Genomic DNA, 12501 nt, shown 5'->3' with positions numbered 1-12501 from the left:
ACTAGGTGGAACTGGGATGAGCCAGAATGCCCTGCAACACAGCAGTGGCAAAGCCTGTTCTAGTTTTGGAATATAAAGGCAGGTGGTAGTGTTTTGTGAAGGTATGCACAGAACTCCAAGTGGCTGCCTCCAAAATATCTTTGGTAGGAACTCCTCTGAGGAAGGCTGTAGAGGTAGCTGTGGCCCTGGTGGAGTGGGATCTGATGCCTGTAGGGACAGATTTTCCATGATAGGAGTAACAAAACCGTATGCAGTGGCCTATCCATTTTGAAATTGTCTGTTTGGTAACTGGCTTCCCTTGAGCTCCTACAGCATAGGACACAAAGTTGTTCTGATTTCCTGAAAGGCTTTGTTCTGTCCAAATAATAACATAGCTGTCTATGGATGTCTAAGGAGTGTAGCAGCCTTTCCCCTTTGTTTTGAGGATTGGGGTAAAAGGTAGGTAAGTGTATGGCTTGATTTAAAGCTACCCTGGATACCACTTTAGGCATAAATGACGGGTTGGTTCAAAGGGAAACCCTGTCCTGATGGAAGATGAGAAAGGGCTGCACAGCCATGAGGGCTTGTAGTTCCGAAACCCTACGAGCTGAGGTAATGGCCAGAAGGAAAGCTGTTTTCCAGGACAAATACTGCAAATCTGTTGAGGCAGATGGTTCAAAGGGAGGCAATGTTAATTTTTCTAGAATGTAATTAAGATCCCAGGCTGGCACTGGTTGTTTCCTTGGTGGTCTTATATTCTTAGCCCCTCTGAGGAACTGTCTTAAGAGTGGGTGAGAGAATACGGGTGGATCCGTGTTGAATTCTGCAGAAATGGCTGAGGCATGGATTTTTATGGAGGAAAATGAAAGTCCGCTGTTCAGCAGCTCAGCTAGATACTGTAATACCCGAGGCAAATTCAGTTTTCTAGGGTCCTGGCCTTTTTTCTCATTCCAAGAGCAAAACCGTTTCCATTTTGCGGAGTAAGCCTTTCTAGTAGATGGCCTTCTGGCCTCCAAAATGACATCCTGCACCTCTTTGGGGAGTAGGGTCTGTTGTGGTGTTAAGGAATTTTCTATGCAGCGAGACTGAGTGTTTTCAGCTGACTGTGAAGAGTTTTGTAGCTGTGCTGAGTCAGCAGAAGAGGCATTAGAGGTAGGGGCCAGGGAGGAGTATGTGTGAGGCTCCTCAGGAGTGGGTACAGTGTTGTCTTGGCCAGTCTGGAGCAATCAATATCATCTTCGGTCTGTCTGCTCTTGCTTTCAAGAGCACCTTGGGCAAAAGAGGCCGAGGTGGGAAAGCGTAAACTGTCCATGCTGTCCAACTGAATGAAAGGGCGTCCACTCTCCAGGCCTTTGGATGAAAGGTCCTTGAACAAAACTTTTCCAATTGATGATTCCTGTGGGAGGCGAAGAGATCTATGTCTGGCCTTCCCCACGCTTGGATTATCTTTGTAAACACTTGAGGATGCAACTTCCATTCGTGTGGATCTGTCATATTTCTGCTTAGATTGTCTGCCAGCGTGTTTTCCAAGCCTGGCAAGTACTGTGCTTGAAGTTCGATTTGCCATTCCAGAGCCAAGTTCCAAAGTGTCATGGCTAGTCTGCACAGGGGGTATGAATGTGTTCCTCCTTGTTTGTTTATGTACCACATTACTGTGGTGTTGTCTGTTCTTATCAATAATTGTCCTGGATGCAGGAGGTCCTTGAAAGCTGTAATTGCATTTATCACTGCTAGCATTTCTTTTTGATTGATGTGAAGGTGCTTTTCCTTTTGGGATCATTTGCCCTGAATGCACCTGTCTGTCATGTGCGCCCCCCAGGCGTAATATGAGGCGTCTGTTGTGATGACTTGATTTGCTTGAGGCTTGCAGAATGGGAGACCTGTGTTTGACATGCTTGGGCCCACCATAGAAATTCCTTTTGCAAAAATGGAATTATTGGTATTATTGTTTCCATACTGTGGCTGTGTTGAGACAATAGGTTTTTTAGGTACCATTGAAGTTTCCTCATATGCAACTTTGCACATGGGATTAAAAGAATGCAAGATGCCATGAAGCCCAGAGCCTGCAGGATTTTCCTTGTAGTAAGCCTGGTACAATTTGCTAGTGTTTTGAAGTACTGAGTTAGTTGCCCCTGTTTTTCTGGCGTAAGATAGGCCATCTGGGTGTTTGTGTCCAAGTTGGCACCCAGGAAAGTTATTTTCTGAGATGGTGTTAGCCTGGATTTCTCTTTGTTGATTGTGTATCCCAGAGAATTCAGTATCCGTGTTGCATAAGCCAGATGTTCCAGAAGTATGTGCTTGCTGTCCGCTTGGATCAGGCAGTCGTCCAAATAAGGGTAAATTTGTATCCCTTGAAGTCTGCAGTAGGCAATTACTGATGCCAGGCATTTCGTGAATACTCTGGGTGCAGTAGATAAGCCAAAGGGCAAAGCAGAGAATTGATAGTGGATTGAACCTGCAAGAAATCTGAGGTATCTTCTGCAGCTTTGTCTGACTGGGACATGCAGGTATGCCTCCTTGAGGTCCAATGTTACCAGCCAAAACTCCTTGCCCAGCATGGGAAGAAGCTGCTGTAATGTGAGCATCTTGAATTTTGTGCAGTAAGAATGTGTTTAGGATGGATAAGTCCAAAATGGGTCTCCAGTCTGTTCCTTTCCTTGGTACCAGAAATAGCCTGGAATAAAACCTTGACCTTGTTCGTGAGTAGGTACCTCTTGAATAGCTTTCATGTCTATGAGCTTTGAAATTTGTATTTGTGCCTCTGCCCTTTGATTGTGTGGCAGGTTTGGCATGCCTCTCATTTTTGGGAGAGTGTGAAAATGAAATCTGTAGCCTCTGTTTATAACGTCCAGGATCCATTTGTCTGTTGTGATCATATGCCAATTTCTTGTAAATAATGCCAGCTTTCCTCCCAAGGGTGCTGCCAGCTGAGACTTGCTTGGCATGGAAAGGAGGAAGTCATTGGGTTTGTTTCCTGTATTGTTGTGCACGGTCTTCACCACCTCTTGGTGCTGGAGTTTGCCATTGCCTGCCTCAATATGATCCTTGTGATTGCCCTCTGCCCCTTGTGCGCCTGTATCTACCTCTTTGGGGCTTGTCCGTGGCTGGAAAGGACCAGTTTTTAGAAGGCCAATTTCTGCTAAAACGTGGTGGCTGAACCTGTAGAAAAGCTTTGACAGTTTGCATAGATTTGGCTTTTTCTTCCATTTTCCGTAGTATCTCCTCAGCATTAGTACCAAATAGCACATCCTTTTGTAAAGGAGCATCTAGTAGTTTAGCTTTAACATGATCAGGCAAGGTTTGTTCCCTAAGCCATGCATGTCTACGAATGACTGATCCTGTAACAGCAGCTCTACTTGAGGCCTCTAGGGCATCATAGCTACATTGTAAGGTGTGTTTACCCACTTGTTCTGCACTATGCATCATATCCTGCAACTCCTTCAAATCTGGTTGTTCAGGTTGAGACATTTTATTTCTTAATTGTGATAACAGAAACTGCTGATATTTAAGCATATGAAACTGACAATTTAAGGCCCTCATGGCTAGGGTGGCCGAGGTATATACCTTTTTCCCCCACCTTTCTAAGGATCTTGACTCTCTTTCAGAAGGTAGTGGATTCTTAGCAGTAGAGGCCTTCATTCCCTTGGGGCCTTGAGAAATGGTTTCAGGGTCAGCATTATGGCTTTTGTAAAGAAATTGGTGAGAGTTAGGAACTCTGTAGTACCTATCAGGCTTGACTGGGGCAGGAGGCAGGAATCGGATTAAGGCAAGCCTCGAATAAACATCATCAAATGCGTCCAAGACAGGAGGTATCGCCAGAGGTCTGTGTTGAGGTAACAAAGAAATTCCTAAGTCTTTTCTTGGAATCAGAAAGTCTTGGCCTTCCCAATGGAAGTGTTCCCTCAAGGTGCAAGGTTTCCCCAAAAGAAAAATCCTCAGGAGGAGATACAGAAGGAATGGACTGCTCTGCATCAGAATCTTCAAAAGGGGAGTAAGAATGTTCCTCTACATCAGAATGTTCTGAAAAAATGGAGCCCTGATCAGAAGAGGGAGAAACTTCCTCCACTCTGGGTCTCTTGTCTGGAGGGGGTTGGGAACCACTGATAAGAGTAATTAAATCCTCAGCCATTTTAAGCATCTGCTTTTTAGGCATGGGGCCTGGGGATGGGTCCTGTGCAACAGGCCTCTTGGGATGCCTGGCTGATTTGGACTTAGTAAAGGCCTTAATGGAAAAGGAAGATGAGGGTCTAAAGACACCATGGGTGGAAGTGGACCTGTCCACATTAGCAGGCTCAACGCTCACAGTGGCTTCGGTGGTTGTAGTCTGGGTATGGGCCGAGGTACCTGTGGTCTCGGTTACAGAAGACACCGCCAAAGAAGTGTCGCCGGTAGTAAGGGCCTGCATAGGCGTCGCTGAGAACCGGACCACGTAGCCGGTTTTGGTGTGGTGTCGGTGGGGACCCGCGGGCCTCGTGCGGTCCTTGTCCTTGCGTTTTTGGACAAAGCGGTAGTGAGTCTCCGGCGACATTTTATAATCAAAGGCTTTACGAAAAAAGTGTTGGGCGAACTCCGCCCGACGCTTAATAGTGCTTATTGAAAGTAGCAAAAGCGACAGCCCGTGACGTCGTGGTCTAGGCGTAAACATGGGAGTCAAAGGGAATGGAAATCCTTATGCGGTATTTGCTTCCCACAAGAAATACAATTGTTAACTTTTTCTGACATCGGTCTGAGGCAAGAAAAGTTTCCCCAACGGGGTACTTAGCTTTAATGAAGACTTCAGTTTCCAATTTTAGAATAGTCGGGAGCTGGCCGACCGGCACCTGCGAACTGCTTCTGCTTGCAAAGACTGAAGAAAATGGCGTTGGCTGTGTCTTATATACCCCTGCCTCACTGACGTCAGGAAGGAAAGCGACAGCAACCGACGCCGGACCTAGACTTTGGAATTCGGCTGACCGAGGACCTGCCTGACGGCAGAGAACCCATCTGTGATTACTGCAGCTGTATGCACGATGAACATCTCCTGGGATGTGTGTTACAGGAGAAAGTGGTCTAAGGTCATCACCTATTGCCAATCTTGGACTGCTTCCAGTCAAAGGGTAGGATCTAGTTCCTCCCTGCTTGATGATCTACCAAATGAGTGTCACACTGTCCATTTGGATACAAATCTCATCCAGAGTAAGGTAGTTCTGCAGTTCCTGCAAAACAAGAAAGACCATTCTCAAAGTACAGTTGTGTACACTTACCATAAATGTAGATGTTCGAGTGTATTTACTGTTGCAGTCATTACATTAGGGTAATCTGCTGGCAGGTTGCCCTCAGTTGGCCAGAATTCCAAAGTCTTGGGTCCTGCGTCGGTTGTGGTCTCCTCTTCCATGACGTCAAGTCGTCAGGGGTATAAAACAAGCAGCAAACGCCATTTTCTTTAGTTTTTCTTGCCCCAGATGTCAGATGCCCTCAAAAAGGTAGCAAATATATATAAACTATATATACATGCAGCAATACAAACTTTACCTTCATCTACAAGCAAATACACCACATAGGTTGTAGAAGATAGAGAAGGAAAGAAACTCCAGAATGAAAGGGGGATAGCGGGCGGATAACCTGGACTGCAACAGTGAATACACTCTAACACCTACATTTATGGTAAGTGTACACAGCTGTACTATGTTCTTCGTGTTTCACTGTTGCAGTCATTACATTTGGGTAGAATCCCAAAGTTACGGATGGAAGGCTGGAGCTAAACAGCATTAGGTGCACCTATAAGGCCCTGCAGAACTGCAGTGGCAAAGCCTGCCCTGGACTTACAGTAGAGAGGCAAATGATAATGCTTTGTAAAGGTGTGAACAGAACTCCAAGTAGCAGCCTCTAGAATGTCTGTGGTTGGTTCTCCTCTGAGAAAGGCTGCTGAAGTAGCTGCAGCTCTGGTGGAATGGGACCTAATGCCCTTGGGCACAGGTTTGCCATGATGTAAGCAGCAGAAACAAATGCAGTGGCTTATCCACTTTGAAATAGTGTGCTTTCAAATAGCCTTTCCTTCTGATACTGCAGCATATGTCACTAGTTATTGCTCAGTTTTACGTAGAGCTTTAGTCCTGCTCAAGTAGAATCTTAGCTGTCTGTGTACGCCCAAGGAATGCAGAATTCTCTCCCCCTTGTTCTGCGGATTTGGATAAAAGGTTGGCAGACGAATAGTTTGGTTAAGAGCCACACTGGAAACCACCTTAGGCATAAATGAGGGATTTGTCCTCAGAGACACCCTGTCTGGGTAAAATATGATAAAAGGCTACACAGCCATGAGGGCCTCTAGCTCAGAGACTCTTCTTGCTGAAGTAATTGCTAGTAGCAGAGCTGTTTTCCATGATAAGAACTTTACATCAGCAGTAGCAGCTGGTTCAAATGGAGGCAGGGTGAGTTTTTCCAACACATAACTGAGATCCCATGCAGGTACTTGTGATCTTCTAGGAGGCCTTAAATTTTTTGCTCCTCTAAGATACTGCTTTAGTAAAGGATGAGAAAAGATTGGTGGCTCTGTATTGTAATGAGCCGAAAAGGCAGAGGCATGGATTTTACTTGATGAGAAAGATAGGCCTTTGTCAAGCATTTCAGTCAAGTATTGTAATATCTGAGGAATATTTGGTTCTGCTGTATCAGTTCCTTGTGCTCGAGTCCAAGCACAGAATCTCTTCCATTTAGCAGCATAAGATTTTCTAGTACTAGGCCTTCTGGCTTCTAAAATGACATCCATCACAGCTTTACTGAGAGGTGTTGTTTGTATAACTACATGATCAGCCATGCTGCCAAGTTCAGTGTCTGGATTTGATTGGGCAGGATCTGGTTGTTTTTCTGGGACAGTAGTTGAGGTCTCTGAGGTATTGAGACAAGTTCCTTAGGACTGAGTACCAGCATTGGCGGGGCCAGTCCGGGGCAATTAGTATCATCTTTGGTTTCTCGTCTCACTTTTAGTAGGACCTTGGGAAGAAGAGGCAGAGGAGGAAAGACGTAAACTGATAGGTTTTTCCAACTGAAGGATAGGGCGTCCACTTTCCATGCTTGTCTGTGATATGTCCTTATGCAGAATCTTTTCAACTGATAATCTTGCGGAGAGGGAAATAGATTTGTGTCTGGGCTCCCCCATTTCTTTATCTTCATGCTGAAGACTTGTAGATCTAGGTTCCACTCGTGAGGGTCCATAAGTTTTGGCTTAAATTGTCTGCCAGAGTATTTTGTTTTCCTGGCAGGAATTGAGCTTGAAGATGTATTTGGTAAGTCAAAGCTGTGTCCCACAGTGCCATGGCTAATCTGCAAAGGAGGCATGAGTGCGTGCCCCCCTGCTTGTTTATATACCACATAACCGTGGTATTGTCAGTCTTTATCAGTAGCTGTCCTGGATGAAGTAAGTCCTTGAAGGCTGTCAGGGCATTTTGAACAGCTAGCATCTTTTTTTGGTTGATATGTAGATGCATTTGTTTTGGGGTCCATATGCCCTGACTGCTTCTTCCCACCATGTGGGCCCTCCAGGCATAATCTGATGTGTCTGTTGTGAAAGTTTGGCTGGCAGGGGGTAGAGTGAAGGCCCGTCCCATGTTTTGGTGACATGCCTTTGCCCACCATAGAAACTCCTGTTGGAGGCAGGGAATGAGACGAATCATTGTTTCCAGACTGTGACAACGTTGACTCCATAAACTTTTTAGGTACCATTGAAGTTTCCTCATATGCAGTCTTGCATATGGAATCAGTAGGATGCAGGATGCCATGAAGCCCAAAGCCTGCAGAGTTGGTCTTGCAGATAACTGGGTTTTTTGTTGCCATCAGTTTGAAGTAGGTAGTTAGTTGCCTTTGTTTGTCTGGCGTAAGGTAAGCCATCTGGGCAGTTGTATTCAAGCTTACACCCAGGAATGTTATCTTTTGAGAGGGTACCAGTTGTGATTTATTTTCATTTATTGTGTACCCTAGGCATGTTAGAAGCCTTTTCACAAATGCCAGGTGATGATGAAGAATGTCCTTGTTCTCTGCTTGAATGAGACAGTTGTCCAACTAAGGATATACTTGTCTGCAAAAAGAAATTACTGGTGCCAGGCACTTTGTAAAGACCCTGGGTGCAGTAGATAAGCCAAAGGGCAGTGCAGAGAATTGGTAATGCATTAAGCCAGCCTTGAATCTGAAGTATCTTCTGCACGATTGCCTTATTGGGACATGCAGGTATGCCTCTTTTAGGTCTAATGTCACCAGCCAAGCATTCTTGCCCAGCATGGGCAGAAGCTGCTGCAAAGTCAGCATTTTGAATTTTGGAATGTCCAGGTATGTGTTCAAAATCGATAAATGTAGTATTGGCCGTCAGGCCTTGTCCTTTCTGGGTACCAAGAAAAGCCTAGAGTAAAAACCTTGTCCTTTTTCCTGTTTTGGTACTGGCTGAATGGCCCCCATATCCTTGAGGGACGTAGCCCATTTCTGTGCCTTTGCCCATTGATATTTTGGCAGATCCGGCCAACCGTTTGCCATTGGCAGAGTATGGAAATGGAATCTGTATCCCTGTGATACTTTGTTTAGCAACCACTTGTCCTGGGTTATTAACTGCCAAGTTTGAGCAAAAAGTGCTATTTTTCCCCCTAAGGGTGCTGCCAAAAGGTAAGTGCTTGGTGAAGGCAGATTGAAGTCATTGGGACTGTTTTTTGTAGGTTTGTGCTTTATCTCCTCCAGATTTGGAAGTAGAAGCGCCCCATTGCTTTGACCTGTAAGAATCTTGTGCCTGGTATCTGGAACCCTTAGGGTGTCTGGATTTGCCCCTTTGAGCTATGTCTGACACAGGAAAGGACCAATTTTTTGTAGGCCAGTGTCTACTGAATCTTGGTGGCTGCACTTTTAAGAAGTCGTTTAAAGTTTGCATAGACTTAGCTTTAAAACCTCTTCTGCCTTAATACCAGAGTATCATGCTGTAAAGGTGCATCCAGTAATTTAGCTTTAACATGATCAGGCAAATTTTGCTCTTTTAGCCAGGCATGCCTTCTAATCAAAGATCCAGTAACTGTGGCCCTGCAGGAGGCCTCTAAGGAATCAAAACCACATTGCAAAGTATGCTTTCCAACCTGTTCAGCTGCATGCAATAATTCCTGCAATTCTTTATTTTCTGCACATTCAGAAATCAACATCATTTTCTGTTTCAGCAATCCCATAACATGTTGTTGATACTTGAGCATATGGAACTGGCAGTTTAAGGCCCTAATTGCCAAGGTTGCAGATGTATAAACCTTTTTTCCCAATCTATCCAGTGCCCTTGAAACTCTGTCAGAGGGGGTAGGTTTTTTTGCTGTTGAGGCCTTTACTCCCTTTGGACCCTGTGCAATAGTTTCAGGATCAGCAGCAGGGTTTCTAAATAAAAAGTGTGAGTCAGGGACCCTGTAATATCTGTCAGGCTTGCTGGGAGCTGTAAGGAGTCAGGGGTCAAGCTTGACTCCGAAAACACATCATCCACAATGTCTAAAAAGGGTATGGCTAAAGGCCTGTGCTGAGGGAGAAGAAGGAAATCCCAGAGCCTTTTTTTGATTCAGAGAAATCTTGACTCTCCCAGTGAAAATGCTCCCTCAAAGTATGCAAGGTTTCTCCAAATGAATAATCCGCAGGAGGTGATGCAGATGGTATAGACTCCTCTGCATCAGAATCCTCATAGGGAGATATAGATAATTCCTGATCAGAAGAGGAATCAGAAGAAATAGAAACCTGATCTGAAGATTCATAATCAGTGTCCTGCCTAGGCCTCTTATCAGGAGGGGAATGGGAACCCCTGATCAAGATAATAAGGTCTTCAGCCATTTTGATCATCTATTTTTTAGGCATAGCGGCCTATGCACGTGGCTCACGAGTCATTTTTTTAGTTTTAGAAGTTGATTTTGTCTTTGGTTTTGCAGCTGTCGTCGGTTTGATATAAAAATGTTGAGGCCTGAATACACCCTCAGAAGCCGGTGCCTGCTCAGCGGCTCCAAACCCATCCGAGGGAGATACATCCGTGGGTCCAATACTTTGAGTATCTCGCAGCATGCTGGACTCCATAGGAGTCTCGGTAGGGGCCTGTGACTTGAAAGTAGCAGGTATCAGGGGCTGCGAAAGCGCCAAAGCACCTCACTGAGTACCGGCGACTGGCTTAGGAGAAGCTTCGTCATCGGTTTTGGACCTTGATTGTCTGTCTCTGTCCTTTTCTTTGCGTTTTTTATGTACTCCGGTAGTCAAATTGGTATCCGACAACATTTCTGGGTAGTTAAATCCGTTTCCAAAATACTTTGAGGCAAAAATATACCGATGCTTAATGGTGCATTGTTTAAATCTAGCACAAAACCAACAGCCAGTCACGTTGTGATCAGGGCCTAGGCAAGGAATACAGTATAAATGGAAACCCTTATGAGGTATTTGCGTCCCACAAGTAATACAATTATTAACTTTTTCTGACATCGGTATGGAGCAAGAAAAAAGCTTCCCAAACAGGGTATTTAGCTATAGTGAAGACTTCGGTTCTGAAACTCAAACATTTCAGGAGTCGGCCGACCGGCACTTGCAAAATGCTTCTGCTTCGGGCACCGCACGGCAAGAAAGACTAAAGAAAATGGCGTCAGCTGCTTTTTTTATACCCCTGGCAACTTGACGTCATGGAAGAGGAGACAGCAACCGATGCAGGACCCAAGACTTTGGAATTCAGGCCGACTGAGGGCAACCTGCCAGCAGATTACCCTAATGTAATGACTGCAACAGTGAAACACGAATAACATCTCCAGAGCACTGTTGCCAGAGTGTTGACCTCTTTGTCTTTCCATAGACATTGGATAATTTTCCAATTGTAATGCTCCCCCCCAACCCTAGCACGGAGGTATCCATGTGTCAAGACAGCCATTGGAGAAGGTGGAAGGAGGGGTCTGCCAGAGAATATCATCAGAGAGAACAGCCAACAGAGTAGGTGTTCTCTGGAATAATCTGTTATAATAATTGGTTTAGAGAGATAGATGATGCAGACACTAGGAGCACAGCACCTAAAGAAACTACTGTAAAATTCTCACATGAAGGCATACAAAGTGAAGCATTAGAATAGACAATGCCATCATGCAAAATGCACTAAAAATCATGGTTGCGGAAGGGGAGGGGTCCTTAGGCAGGGTATGAACTGCTCTCTTCAAGATCTGAATTCTGTCTCGAGAGAGGAAAAAGTACAGTTTTGTACCTACCATAAATGTAGATGTTCGAGTGCTAATACAGCTGCAGTAATCACAGATGGGTTCTCTGCCGTCAGGCGGGTCCTCGGACGGCCGAATTCCAAAGTCTTGGTCCGGCGTCGGTTGTCGTCGCTTTCTTTCCTGACGTCAGTGCGACAGGGGTATATAAGACACAGCCGACGCCATATTCTTCAGTCTTTCTTGCCCCAGATGTCAGGTGCCCCCAGAAGGAAGGCAATACATAAATATATATATATATATATATATATATATATATATATAAAAATATATATATATATATATATATATATATATATAAAAATATATATATATATATATATATACAAGCAATGCAATGTAATCAAAAAATAGTAGTTGCAAGCAAATACACCATAAAAGGATAACCCCAAATTAGGTTGCAAGAGGAGGTGTTAGCCACTAGTCCTTTACCAAGAGGGGAAGGAGGGAGGGAAACCTGTACTGCAGCTGTATTAGCACTCGAACATCTACATTTATGGTAGGTACAAAACTGTACTATGTTCATCGTGCATACAGCTGCAGTAATCACAGATGGGTAGAATCCCAAAGCTACGCACAGGGTGGTAGGTACTAGGTGGAACTGGGATGAGCCAGAATGCCCTGCAACACAGCAGTGGCAAAGCCTGCTCTAGTTTTGGAATATAAAGGCAGGTGGTAGTGTTTTGTGAAGGTATGCACAGAACTCCCAAGTGGCTGCCTCCAAAATATCTTTGGTAGGAACTCCTCTGAGAAAGGCTGTAGAGGTAGCTGTGGCCCTGGTGGAGTGGGATCTGATGCCTGTAGGGACAGATTTTCCATGATAGGAGTAAGAAAACCGTATGCAGTGGCCTATCCATTTTGAAATAGTCTGGTTGGTAACTGGCTTCCCTTGAGCTCCTACAGCATAGGACACAAAAAGTTGTTCTGTTTTTCTGAAAGACTTTGTTCTGTCCAAATAGTAACGTAGCTGTCTATGGATGTCTAAGGAGTGTAGCAGCCTTTTCCCTTTGTTTTGAGGATTGGGGTAAAAGGTAGGCAAGTGTATGGCTTGATTTAAAGCTACCCTGGATACCACTTTAGGCATAAAGGATGGGTTGGTACGAAGGGAAACCCTGTCCTGATGGAAGATGAGAAAGGGCTGCACAGCCATGAGGGCTTGTAGTTCCGAAACCCTACGAGCTGAGGTAATGACCAGAAGGAAAGCTGTTTTCCAGGACAAATATTGCAAATCTGTTGAGGCAGCTGGTTCAAAGGGAGGCAATGTTAATTTCTCTAAAATGTAATTAAGATCCCAGGCTGGCACTGGTTGTTT

The 12501-nt window shown here is 44.8% G+C and overlaps 1 protein-coding gene across 2 annotated transcripts in view; it reads right to left on the bottom strand.

The window, feature by feature from the left end:
• Positions 1-12501, bottom strand: part of NF2 (neurofibromin 2) — a 1458300-nt gene that overhangs the window by 1278110 nt on the left and 167689 nt on the right. The window lies entirely within an intron of this gene.

Source organism: Protopterus annectens, chromosome 4.part0 (assembly GCF_019279795.1).
Source record: "Protopterus annectens isolate FY-2018-M chromosome 4.part0, PAN1.0, whole genome shotgun sequence".
NCBI lineage: Eukaryota > Metazoa > Chordata > Ceratodontiformes > Protopteridae > Protopterus > Protopterus annectens.
Note: the sequence above shows the minus strand (reverse complement) of the source record. Positions and strands in the feature narration are given on the sequence as shown.